Source organism: Mytilus trossulus, chromosome 7 (assembly GCF_036588685.1).
Source record: "Mytilus trossulus isolate FHL-02 chromosome 7, PNRI_Mtr1.1.1.hap1, whole genome shotgun sequence".
Taxonomy (NCBI): Eukaryota; Metazoa; Mollusca; class Bivalvia; order Mytilida; family Mytilidae; genus Mytilus; species Mytilus trossulus.
The window spans coordinates 84342891-84356414 of record NC_086379.1 but is presented as its reverse complement, the minus strand read 5'-3'; positions in this window follow the sequence as shown (position 1 = coordinate 84356414).

Here is a 13524-nt window from a genome sequence, read left to right as displayed (position 1 = left end):
GAATTTGGATTTTGGGCCCATTCCTCAAATTGGTCCCGATAGTGTCCGAAGGTTCCAAAATTTAACTTTGTTTCAATTAAAAGAAATGAATTCTTGGGATTCTTAGATATTTTGAATCTAAATGTATTAAGATTTTGGAAATTAGGCCATGATGGATAAAAGTCCAATTAAAAATGTTTCAGTTTTTCGATCACAAATATTCTGTGTTAGAAACCTATGCTATGTCAAAAATTTTATCACAATCAAAATCAGGAGCTATATCAAGCTTGAATGTAGTGTCCATACTTGCCGGAACTGTTCCTGGTTTGACCTATGCGGTCGTATCAATTTGCGCCCAGCATTTCATTTAGACTTGTATTGCTAAGTTTTACTAGAGAACAAGTGGACATGAAGTTTCTTGTAAAAGAAAACTCTTTATTTTATTAAAATCTTAAGAAATGTGCTGCTATTGAATTATGATTTCCCCCTTCCCTCATTTGTTTGTCTATTAGCTCATCTATAAAAGAGGGACGAAAGATACCAAAGGGACAGTCAAACTCATAAATCTAAAACAAACTGACAACGCCATGGCTAAAAAAAAAAAAAAAAAAAACCAGACGAACAATAGTACACATGACACAATATAGAAAACTAAAGAATAAACAACACGAACCCCACCAAAAACTAGGGGTGATCTCAAGTGCTCCGGAAGGGTAAGCTGTAAGGAAAATGGTACTATTTATTCTGCCATAGGCGACAATACTAACATTTTCTAAATTTACCAGTTTTTATAATAAACTCCTGGATAAAACAGTTATGTGTGGTGTTAGTGCTTTATTACTCCTTTTTAAAAAATGAAGCCAAATAATATCATGACCAATTTGCAACGGAGCTTGTTTATGTTATTCATACCCACCGTCATTTTACACCAAATTTATAAAATTTTGGAAGCCTCTTCGAATAATTCTCTAGAAAATATTTCAATAGGTTTTAAAATTTATATTGTAAATTTACACACTGCAGTTATTCATAGATAAATAAAAAAAATATATCGTACCCTTACATTCAATCACAGCCCTCCTAAGTTGACTTCCTTCACTTGTCTTGGGTACACAAACGGCCAACCTAATGCTGGGAAAATGTAATAGTACCGTTTCCCCTGTAGATAGATAGAAGCTAGTAATATAAAAAATATCAGCAACACAAGATCTACAAAATTATTATTTTATGTATTAATAGAAAGTATTTGTTGTACGCACTGAAACCCGGACCGGACCGGACTCCGGACCCGGACTTGAGTATGAAACCCGGACCCGGACCCGGACTGGTCGCCGGACCCGGACTGAATGCCGGACCCGGACTGTGGGTTTATTACCACTTTCAGAAATATTTTTTTAAGATTTATACTGTCATATAATAAGTAATCGTATAGTTTTAAAAAAATCCACATTCCAAGCGCAAAATTGACCAAAATGATTAAAGTAAAGTAAGGAAGAGATAAAATAATTCCCTTGTCGTTATTGTTTTATGGAAATTAATAAAATCTTTTTATTATCAATTAAAGCAAATTAAATTTTTATTCAAAACAAGAGTGAAGCGCAACAGTTTGAAACATTCGAGGATTATATTTCTTTGTTTGTTTTCTTCTTCTAGACATAAAGGGAAAAATAGAATTCCTGCTTTTCTTAATAATGCGCCCGTGTGTTTATATTTCTCTAAGAAACTGTATAAATAAATTTTGAGTTATTGCGACTTTTTTGTCTTATGACTCAATGTTTTACTTCTATAAATGATATATGACTGTTATTTTCTCCCTCTTCATAAACATTTATCGAAATTTACGAATTTAGCCTTAACTTGTGCTTTACATGCAATTGGACAAGAAATTATATCTTTCTGGTTTTGGCAGTCTTATTTAATCACTTTTGATATTAGTTCACTTTCATGAGAACATTAATTAAGCGTTGTTATGTCACTGTGTAATGAAAGTCTCGTGTTTTATTGGGTGTTTGACATTTACGCCGATTTTTAAAAGTTTCGATCTTTCATTTGCACCGATTGTGCACAGGTAAATTGTATATTAATATACCAAATTATTTGTTAAATTGAAAGAATTTTTTTTCCCGTTTTGCTTTTTGCTTTTCCTTTATTCATTTTCTATTTCTTAAATTATTCGATAGTCATCGGAAAACTCAATAAACGACATTTAAGCAGCGATCACCCATGTAATACACAATGTTGAACAGGTGAGTCCGGACTGTGACCTGACATAACCCCGGACTAGTTTGAAGTTTACTATACCTGCGTGTATTGCATTACGACGACTAACTGTATGTACACTGTTTACTGTCGTAAAGTATATTGACGGGACCTTTGATCAAGCATGTAATACAGAAAACAATTATAAGATATTTATCCGACATTTAACGAATCGATTACATGTACTAGCCGAGTCCGGATGGTGACCTGAAGTAACCCCGGACTAGGTGTATTCGCAAACTATAGACATCGATAGAGATATAAAACTTCACAAATTATTTGATGAAACGAACTTTATCATTTTTATTCATTCATTTTTTTTGCTTACTGGATTATCGTCTGAAACATTAATAAAAGACGTTTACCCGAGAATCAACAAAATAATACTAGGCGAGTCCGGACCGTGACCTTAAATAACCCCGGACTGGGAGTATACGGATTGTATATTAATATACCAAATTATTTGTTAAATTGAAAGAATTTTTTTTCCCGTTTTGCTTTTTGCTTTTCCTTTATTCATTTTCTTTTTCTTAAATTATTCGATAGTCATCGGAAAACTCAATAAACGACATTTAAGCAGCGATCACCCATGTAATACACAATGTTGAACAGGTGAGTCCGGACTGTGACCTGACATAACCCCGGACTAGTTTGAAGTTTACTATACCTGCGTGTATTGCATTACGACGACTAACTGTATGTACACTGTTTACTGTCGTAAAGTATATTGACGGGACCTTTGATCAAGCATGTAATACAGAAAACAATTATAAGATATTTATCCGACATTTAACGAATCGATTACATGTACTAGCCGAGTCCGGATGGTGACCTGAAGTAACCCCGGACTAGGTGTATTCGCAAACTATAGACATCGATAGAGATATAAAACTTCACAAATTATTTGATGAAACGAACTTTATCATTTTTATTCATTCATTTTTTTTGCTTACTGGATTATCGTCTGAAACATTAATAAAAGACGTTTACCCGAGAATCAACAAAATAATACTAGGCGAGTCCGGACCGTGACCTTAAATAACCCCGGACTGGGAGTATACGGATTGTATATTAATATACCAAATTATTTGTTAAATTGAAAGAATTTTTTTTCCCGTTTTGCTTTTTGCTTTTCCTTTATTCATTTTCTATTTCTTAAATTATTCGATAGTCATCGGAAAACTCAATAAACGACATTTAAGCAGCGATCACCCATGTAATACACAATGTTGAACAGGTGAGTCCGGACTGTGACCTGACATAACCCCGGACTAGTTTGAAGTTTACTATACCTGCGTGTATTGCATTACGACGACTAACTGTATGTACACTGTTTACTGTCGTAAAGTATATTGACGGGACCTTTGATCAAGCATGTAATACAGAAAACAATTATAAGATATTTATCCGACATTTAACGAATCGATTACATGTACTAGCCGAGTCCGGATGGTGACCTGAAGTAACCACGGACTAGGTGTATTCGCAAACTATAGACATCGATAGAGATATAAAACTTCACAAATTATTTGATGAAACGAACTTTATCATTTTTATTCATTCATTTTTTTTGCTTACTGGATTATCGTCTGAAACATTAATAAAAGACGTTTACCCGAGAATCAACAAAATAATACTAGGCGAGTCCGGACCGTGACCTTAAATAACCCCGGACTGGGAGTATACGGATTAAGGTAGTCAATTTGTAAATTAAGAATAAGTGCTCACTCTTTAAAAATTGAGACAGACAGATATTCAAAAAAGCATATAGAAAGATCTGAGCGTCTTTGTACTAATTGCTCACTTGGTAAAGTTGAAGATGAGCTTCATTTTTTTATTAGAATGCCCTCCAGTGGCGGATCCAGGGGGTGGTCCCACGGCGCACTGGACCACCCCCATGACGAACCTCAAATTTTTTAAAGTGTCTATTTTTATGATATTCAAAGGGACGATTTTTTTCAAGACATTTTTAACAATTGTTATAATTTTATAAACTTAAATAAATCTTCTAAATTTTTATGGCTCTTGACCCAAGAAAATGTTACTCTTATGGAAAAACTGGGTTGTTATATTTGTGACTGTTTTGAATTAAGGAGATCAGGCATGAACACTGACATTTAGTCAAGTAAATAATTTGAAAATAAATACATATGCATGTATAATGTAATTTTATTATTCTTTTATTCACAATATATATGTGGGTTTTAGCTTGATTCTGACCAATGCTTATATTCCAATTATATATGTATATGCCTCTATTATTGCTGTTGTTACTAATTATGTAAATCAATTGTATCTGATTTTATGCCCTTTATGGGCCCTGTAATTTGGGAAATAAAAATATTCTATTCTATTCTATTCTATTCTATAATGTGTTACAGTTCTCCAAAAATTATCTTCCTTCCACTTAATAAAAAAAGAAAAGGTATTTATAAGAAAATTCATAATTTTACCCAGTCCGCGTCCGGCATTCAGTCCGGGTCCGGCATTCAGTCCGGGTCCGGCGTTCAGTCCGGGTCCGAGTCCGGGTTTCATACCCAAGTCCGGGTCCGGAGTCCGGTCCGGTCCGTGTTTCAGTGCGTACCGTATTTGTTATATATAATATACACTTTATTAATTAAGTAAATTTTACTGACCTGTTTTACTGGAAATTCAGTAACTATTAACAGGGATACTATGGCTAATGCTGTAATGAGAGTAAATTGTTAAAACACCAGATATGTAACAAAAGATATTTACTAGGGGGGAAATGTATGGAACGCCACGACTGCCTTATGTTAATAATCAGCATTATACGCAGTGTTCACAGCATTATATGAAGTGATCACAGCATTATATGTAGTGCTCACAACATTATATGAAGTGATCACAGCATTATATGCAGTGCTCACAGCATTATATGCAGTGTTCACAACATTATATGAAGTGCTCACAACATTATATTAAGTGCTCACAACATTATATTAAGTGCTCACAACATTATATTAAGTGCTCACAACATTATATTAAGTGTTCACAACATTATACGTTTTTTGTTGTATGATGAGATTGATGTATGATGAGATTTATGAATGATGAGATCATTCGGTAAACTTCGTTTTTTAGCGGAAATTACCGAATCAATAATTGGTAAATTACGGTAATGCCCAGCAAACAAATTTAAAAAGTTATTAAAATCATGTTATCATAAAAGAGGGTCGAAAGACACCAAAGGGACAGTCAAACTCGTAAATCTAAAACAAACTGACAACGCCATGGCTAAAAATGAAAAAGACAAACAGAAAAACAATAGTACACATGACACAACATAGAAAACTAAAGAATAAACAACACGAACCCCACCAAAAACTAGGGGTGATCTCAGGTGCTCCGGAAGGGTAAGCAGATCCTGCTCCACATGCGGCACCCGTCGTGTTGTTTATGTGATTACAAATCCGGTAAATAGTCTAATTCGGTAGGTCAAATTCATGAAAGGGAAGGGGATTGTAGTTACGACGTAAGGAACATATCCGATACCATTTGTGAAACGGTTATTCCATAACGGTCAACCAACTCGTGATGGCGTCCGTAAAATTTACGAAGGGATGCATTTGGAACATAAGGTAGCATACAATATTTAAAACTGATTGAAATAAGTAAGGAAAAGATGAAACTGAGAGGTGAATGATTGAAGTAGTTCTGTTCGTCGTAAGAAATACGAATGGCAAAATGTAAGTTAAATAATAAAAAGTTTATTTAATGAAATATCGTAGGAAAATTTGTATGATATATTCTCGAGTTCATTTCCTACTGAAGAAATTTAGCAAGGTGCCACTTTATAGTCCGTACTCAGTTTTAAAAAGCTTAATTACCTTTTAAATAAAACAGTCAGCTTTCTATAACACATAGGTGCCATATTACGCTAGCTTATATATGTCATGATAGAGTCATTTTTGGCATCGATTTTCAGAATTTGGCATTTTTACATGAATAAGTATCTAACAGATATGGAAAATGCAGTTTAAAGCATTTCACTGTAGGTGTTAAACATAACTTTACATCATTTATTCCATTTTTTTACAAGCTTTTTAGCACGGCAAGTACTAAGATTGTCTTCTAAATATGATCAGCAGTCTTATATAGAAATTTAAACTTTCATAGAAAAATTTACCCTTTCAAGACCCTGTTTAACATTTTCATTTAAAGTTATCATCTCTTATGAAAATTGAGTTTGTGGGGATGAATAAAACGTTTACTACGTTTGTTCGTCAGTTTGCACGATACATACATGTATATATATAAAAGTGGTATGCTTGCCAATGAAACAACTTTCCACAAGAGACAAAATGACATCACAGAAATTTTAAACAGCTAAACGGCCACAGTACGAGCTTCAACAATGAGGAAAGCCCATACCGGATAGTCAGCTATAGAAGGCCCCGAAATGATAAACGAAAAATATTCCTAATTTATGTACAAACAAACGATCGAAAAACTTACATGTATATAACACATTAATTAACAAACGACAACCACTGAAATAAAGGCTCCTCCTGACTTGGGACGGCTACATATATGCAAAATGTGGCGGGTTTTAACATGTTAGCGGGATGTTGGTATCCTCCCTCTAACCTGGGACAGTGGCGTAACAGAACAACATAAGAACGAACTATGAAAATCAGTTGTAAAAGGCTTGTTAGTTTTCTCGTTTGAATTGTTTTACATGGTCGTACCGGGGCCTTTTATAGCTGACTATGCGGTATGGGCTTTGCTACATGTTGAAGGCCGTACAGTGACCTATAGTTGTTAATGTTTGTGTCATTTTTGTATTTTGTGGATAGTTGTCTCATTGGCAATCATACCACATCTTCTTTTTTATATTAACTCATTAGATGGGTACAAATATAAATACATATGATCTAACAAGAAAATAGAGTGAACGTGCATGTGGGCGGGTACTTGTATATCCCAACAATAAAAAGACACTATAAGTACTGATCTGAGAGTATATATAACTAATATAGTACCATGCTGTTGATTAAAAATAACATCACTCCAAACCCTTTTGTTTTCCACATAATTAATATTGCCAATAATTAAGAAGTTCCGGGTCGAATCGATACCAATAATATATTCACCTGTTAACTATTACATTATCTGTACGTTCCGCATCTGACAGGAGTACCACGAAACGCTGTATTTAAGATTTTGCTATATACACGGGTCGTAATCACAGGGTTGAAACTACTTAATTCAATCATTGTCACATTGTTCCCGATTGTAGTACTTTAATCAGTATGACTTTCTAAGATGACAATACGAATAATAAAAATCTGGACTTAAAATAAGGCGTATAGGTACAGCATGTACAGTTTTCAATTTGTTAGACGTAAAACAGCGAATCAAAGATTCAATTTTATTCATAACTCATAAAGGACAAAACTGTTGATTAAAAATACTCCTTTCCAAACAAAATCAATAATACCAATATTAAATTGACAAGTTCCAGGTCGACGGGTTCAAACAGAAAGATGTTAAAAGCAGAGAAAACTTCATCTTATAATCGGCATGACTTTATCAGATGACAATACCAATACTAAAATAAGACTTACGCATAGTTATATTCTTTAATTCAGTCACAGACCCGCGATATCACGGATGTGTTCTAGTAAATATATATACATATTAAGTTGTGAATATGGTGAAACTAATCCTCAAAACAAGTTTTAAATGCCCTGGTTTGGAATAAACTTGGGTTAAATTGATCATACTTCTTAATTTACTTATTTCAATCCGTTTTAGATATTGTATACTCGCATAGTACTGCCTTAATGATCACATATATAATAATAACTGTTTAAATTTGTTTGCTGGGCATTAATTTACCGTAATTTACCAATTATGGATTCGGTAATTTCCGCTAAAAACGAAGTTTACCGAATGATCTCATCATTCATAAATCTCATCATACATCAATCTCATCATACAACAAAAAACGTAGAATGTTGTGAACACTTAATATAATGTTGTGAGCACTTAATATAATGTTGTGAGCACTTAATATAATGTTGTGAGCACTTCATATAATGTTGTGAACACTGCATATAATGCTGTGAGCACTGCATATAATGCTGTGATCACTTCTTATAATGCTGTGAACACTGCGTATAATGCTGATTATTAACATAGAGAGTCGTGGCGTTCCACAAAAATAGATTACCCTTAAGGATTTATTGCCCATAAATTGCATTTTTTATTACTAATTTTAGTGTGTTTTGTCAATTATCTCAAATATAGATAGTCAGAAACTGTAAACAGCAAAAATAATCGAAAATTACAAATCTACCAAAACAATTAAAAATAGAAACAATTGGATAGTCCTTTTAGGAGTTAAATTGCAATGTTTGTCTTGTCCACGATATCAGTGGCATCAATTGATAAGTTTTCTGTTTAAGTTATTAGTTTGACATAAACTACATGTTATAGATCAATGATATTTTCTATCAAGAGGCATAACTATCAGTACATATAAGTTTAACGACTATATCGAAGTCCTGTGTCCTAGGTCATGGCCCAGTGACTTTCAATTAATTTCCAATTTTCAATGTTAAGTTTTCTGATTAAGTTAGTTTTATAAGAGCTACTAATAATAGACATTGATATTTTCTATTAACTGCATTGCTGTCATTACATCTCAGTTTGTTGACAATTTAAAGGCTCTGTCCTCTAGGTCATGCTGAACTTTGGTACAACTTGAATATATTCATAACATATTTTTAGGATTTGAAAATTGATACACCAGAATTATGTACAAAGGGGTTTAACTGTTATGCTGTTATGGGGCAATTCAATTCTTTGTTATCTGTTATTTTGAAAACATATTTGCTGTTAGCTGTTATTGTCTTATTCTTTGTTAGCTGTTATTGGGGTTTTAGTTTTTTTGTTATCTGTTATTGGGATAATGTATTTGCTGTTAACTGTTATTGAAAATTGGAATGTTAGCATTTTTTTTAGTCAATATTCGGTATAAGTTCAAGATCGTTGGACATTTAGGTCTACCACTATTAATATGTTTGTCCCGTATTCAGAGAAGGATTGCATTAACATATTCCCATCACAGAAGTGAGGTCAAGGACAATTCAAGTATATCTTATGATTATCCTTTGTAAAAAAAATCATGTTTTTTTTAAGAATGTGTATTTAGAATTATCTTAATTTTTTGTATGAGAAAAATGTTCCTTGTTTCCCGTACATACATGTACATATTAAATTAAAACAATTCTCAATAAGACAAAAAAGGAAAACATACGTGCAGGAATATCTGACAAGGATCTCAATTAAGGACTAGGTTCTAACAACCAGTTAACCTTTTATATAATATGGTACATAGACTCATGTAACCGAGGTTTTTGAAAGATTAAGTAAGAAACCTGAATTGGTCAGTGACGCTGATATGGAGTTGATAGAGGCATTTGTTGTGGTTATGTACGACAGAACTACAACAACATTTGACATCGACGAATCCAGACTTGAACTGTTTGCACGCAAACAAAGGCAGTATGACACCATTCCACCAACTAGAGCTGCACTGCTTGAGCATACCAAACGAGCTACATACCAAGGTGGCCATGATGGGGACAGGCAGTCATACATGATCAACATCTACCTAGTCCTGGTGATTGGGGATGGAATAAGGAGAACGCAGATGGAATGTGGATTCCTCATTGGACACAATTAGCAGCAATTGCTGCATCTTGTCAGGAGTTACACAAATGTGGCTGCAAAAAAACTTGTTCTGGTAGATGTAAGTGTTACAAAGCTGGCTTGACCTGTACAACATTGTGTTCATGTAGCTGTTAAAACGGAATACATAGGAAAATATCGTAGAATATTACAATGATCAATCCTCCAGCATGTCTAACATAATTATCGATATACCAAAGGGAAATTTTTGATCATATATCAATACCACTATTATTTCACTTGAGTGTACGAACTTTTTCGACAAAACCGGAAGTGGTGGATATTTTACAATTGTTGTCTGTTTGACATATTTTCATATCGTTTTATTGTATTTCATATAGTTTTCATGACATATATAGCGTTTAAAATGGTTAGGACAGTTTTTCAATGTCAAAGATTGAGCAAAATGATGTCAATTTTGAATTCAAGATGGCCGCCGTGAAAAAAAGCGAAAACATGTTGGCTACCCCTCTAATATGACAAAGTACTACCTAATGAACGTCTATGCCAAATCCCTTGCTTGTATCACAATTTGCATGATTTTGTCAAATTTCGGTACTAAGCCGCCCCACTATCAGCTCTATGCTCTTTCAAAGCAGAATCAAATGTATTGTACAATAAAAGTTCCAACTATGTACTTGGGTCCGAAGCTGCACATAACTCATTACAAACAAAGCTGTTTAATCGTTTCAAGCCATTGTTTCCCTACTAAACTATGTATTCTACTTACTAGTACACTTGGTACAATCAAAACCCTGATAAAACAATGTTCAAATATGGCCTTTGAAAATAGTGGAATTAATTGCTTTTGGAGTGTCAACATTCGTTCGAAGTACTTGATAAATTGCATGCTTATAATTGGTGCTTTTGATTTTTCTACCCTCTATACCACTTTGCCTCATAGTCTTTTTAAGAAAAATTCACACACCTCATTAAATGCCTTTATAAAATTGAGAATGTAAATGGGGAATGTGTCAAAGAGACAACAACCCGACCAAATAAAAAACAACAGCAGAAGGTCACCAACAGGTCTTCAATGTAGCGAGAAATTCCCGCACCCGGAGGCGTCCTTCAGCTGGCCCCTAAACAAATATATACTAGTTCAGTTATAATGAACGCCATACTAATTTCCAAATTGTACACAAGAAACTAATATAAAAATAAAACAAGACTAACAAAGGCCAGAGGCTCCTGACTTGGGACAGGCGCAAAAATGCGGCGGGGTTAAACATGTTTGTGAGATCTCAACCCTCCCCCTATACCTCTAACCAATGTAGAAAAATAAACGCATAACAATTATGGTCATTTAGAAAAAGTCAGAATATTTAAACTCTTTTAGGTCATTTTTTTTATTAGCAACAAAGGGAGCTTCAGTGAATATATATACTAGTAAACAATACACCAACGTTTCATTAAAACTGCTGAAAATTTTTTTTAGTTAGTTTTGAAAACAAGAAAATACCACCTTTTTTAATGAATAAAATCCCTTAACTCAATAACATAAAATCTAAAATTAATAAAAATTGAAAGGGAGTTTACAACAATAGATATAAATATTTCAGCAAAGTTTCATAAGAACTGCTGAAAGCATTTTTGTGTTTTAATGTGTGAAAACTGGAAAATCCCCCTTTTCAATTAATAAAACCCGTTAACTCGGAAACGTAAAATCTAAAATTTATAAAATTTATAGAAATTGAAAGTGACCTCATGTCATAGATATAAACATTTTACCAAAAGCCCTTGCTTTGTGAAAGTATTTTTGAGATATTATCGGAAAACTGAAAAAAACCACTAATTTTATTGAATAAAAACCCATTACCCAGAAACTTGAAATCTAAAATTTATAAAAAAAATTCCCAAAGTTTAATGCAATTTGGTTAAAGAGTTTTTGAGTTAATGTCCAACATTTTGACAACTGCAGACGGACAGCAGTATACCATAATACGTTCCGTAAACAAGCGTATAAAATAAGAAATACTGATTTGTCAAAGACCGAATTATTTTAATATTTCATTTACTGTTTAATATCTGTTTTTGTCCATTTTAATTCCTTGTTATCTGTTATGAGTTATATCAATTTGCTGTTTTGCTGCTATTGGGACCCCCCTTGCCCCCCCCCCCCCCCCTTTGATAGTTTCGACATTTGTTTACCACATAAGTATTTAGTTAGACTTTGACAATTGTTTACAATAGAGTTGTTTACCCTTTTTTTAATTGTGTACTACAAAATTATTTACTTATAATTTGACAATTGTTATAAACTAAACAATTGTTTATCAAAGAAATATTTACTCATAATTTTACAATACTTACCAAATAGTTATAATTATTTTACCATTTTTACTTAACTTTTATCATTTTTTACCACAGAATTGTTGACTACTAATTTGACAATTGTTTACCCCAAAGTTATAACATATTATATACCATGTTTACCACAGAAGTAATTATTTATTCGTAGACAATTCAAATGTTTAATGCACAATTATTGACTTAAGTATCGAACAAGTCTGGAAAATCAGTCCCAATCAATAAAAGTTATGCCCCTTGGAAATTTTAATTATATTGCACTGTTAGCGCTCTCATATGAACAATTCCTGTCAGATTTTCATCAAATTCATATCAAATGTTAATATCAACAGTCTCCATAAAACAAATCAAAATCTGACTTACCTGTGGTTATTGAACAAACTGAATTTTTGAAGTCGCACGAATTTCTTAAAGCGAAATTTTGAACCCATGAAAGATCGTTTCAGTTGTTTTGCTTTGTGAAACAGTGCTTTCAATCATTTGCCTCCCTTAAACCAGTTTAAAAATGTTGCATCTCCATTTTGCCAAGACTGAGAAAAAAAACCTGAAATACCCCCTTAAGGACACTGCAAACATTAAAACATAAACGTGCTGCAACCATACTGTATGAATTCAGAAACTCGTCTTACTGTCTTTCAGACAACGATACAAGTAGACAATTTGTTGCTGGCCATCGATGAACAGATAAACGTTTAGAGACAATGAAACGTCAACAGAATTTGATTTCGCAACGTCATTTGCCAGACATGTTTACGACCGCAACGTCAACTGCTAATCAAATTGCCGAGTGCCATTGAGTACAGATTCATGCCATGAATGTTTCCCATCAACTGAATCGCCAAAGAATCGACTGAAGGAAAACCTTAAAAGTCTTCAAGTTTCAACCGCATAAATGCCAAAACCAATTAATGGGTTCAACAAATGCAAAACCAGAAGGTGTAAAACAGAACCCCAAACATGTCAGACAGAATTTGTTGACCTTTCTGACAAATATTTTGGCGTTTGTAACATGCAGTAATCGTTTTTGACAGGGACACATTCATTCACAAATAAAACAAAAATAATCTAGTGTTGCGTTTCTAAAGTCGGTCAGTATATTTCAATCGATCTGGATGAGACGTTTACAGGTAATATAACGGTTTTTTATTGGTTGTAGAGTGTATCATTCTCTCTCACTAAAATTAACAGCAATATTTACTAACGTCTGAAGATCTATTGGATTGTTTGCTATGATAGCATCATCATCAGCACATG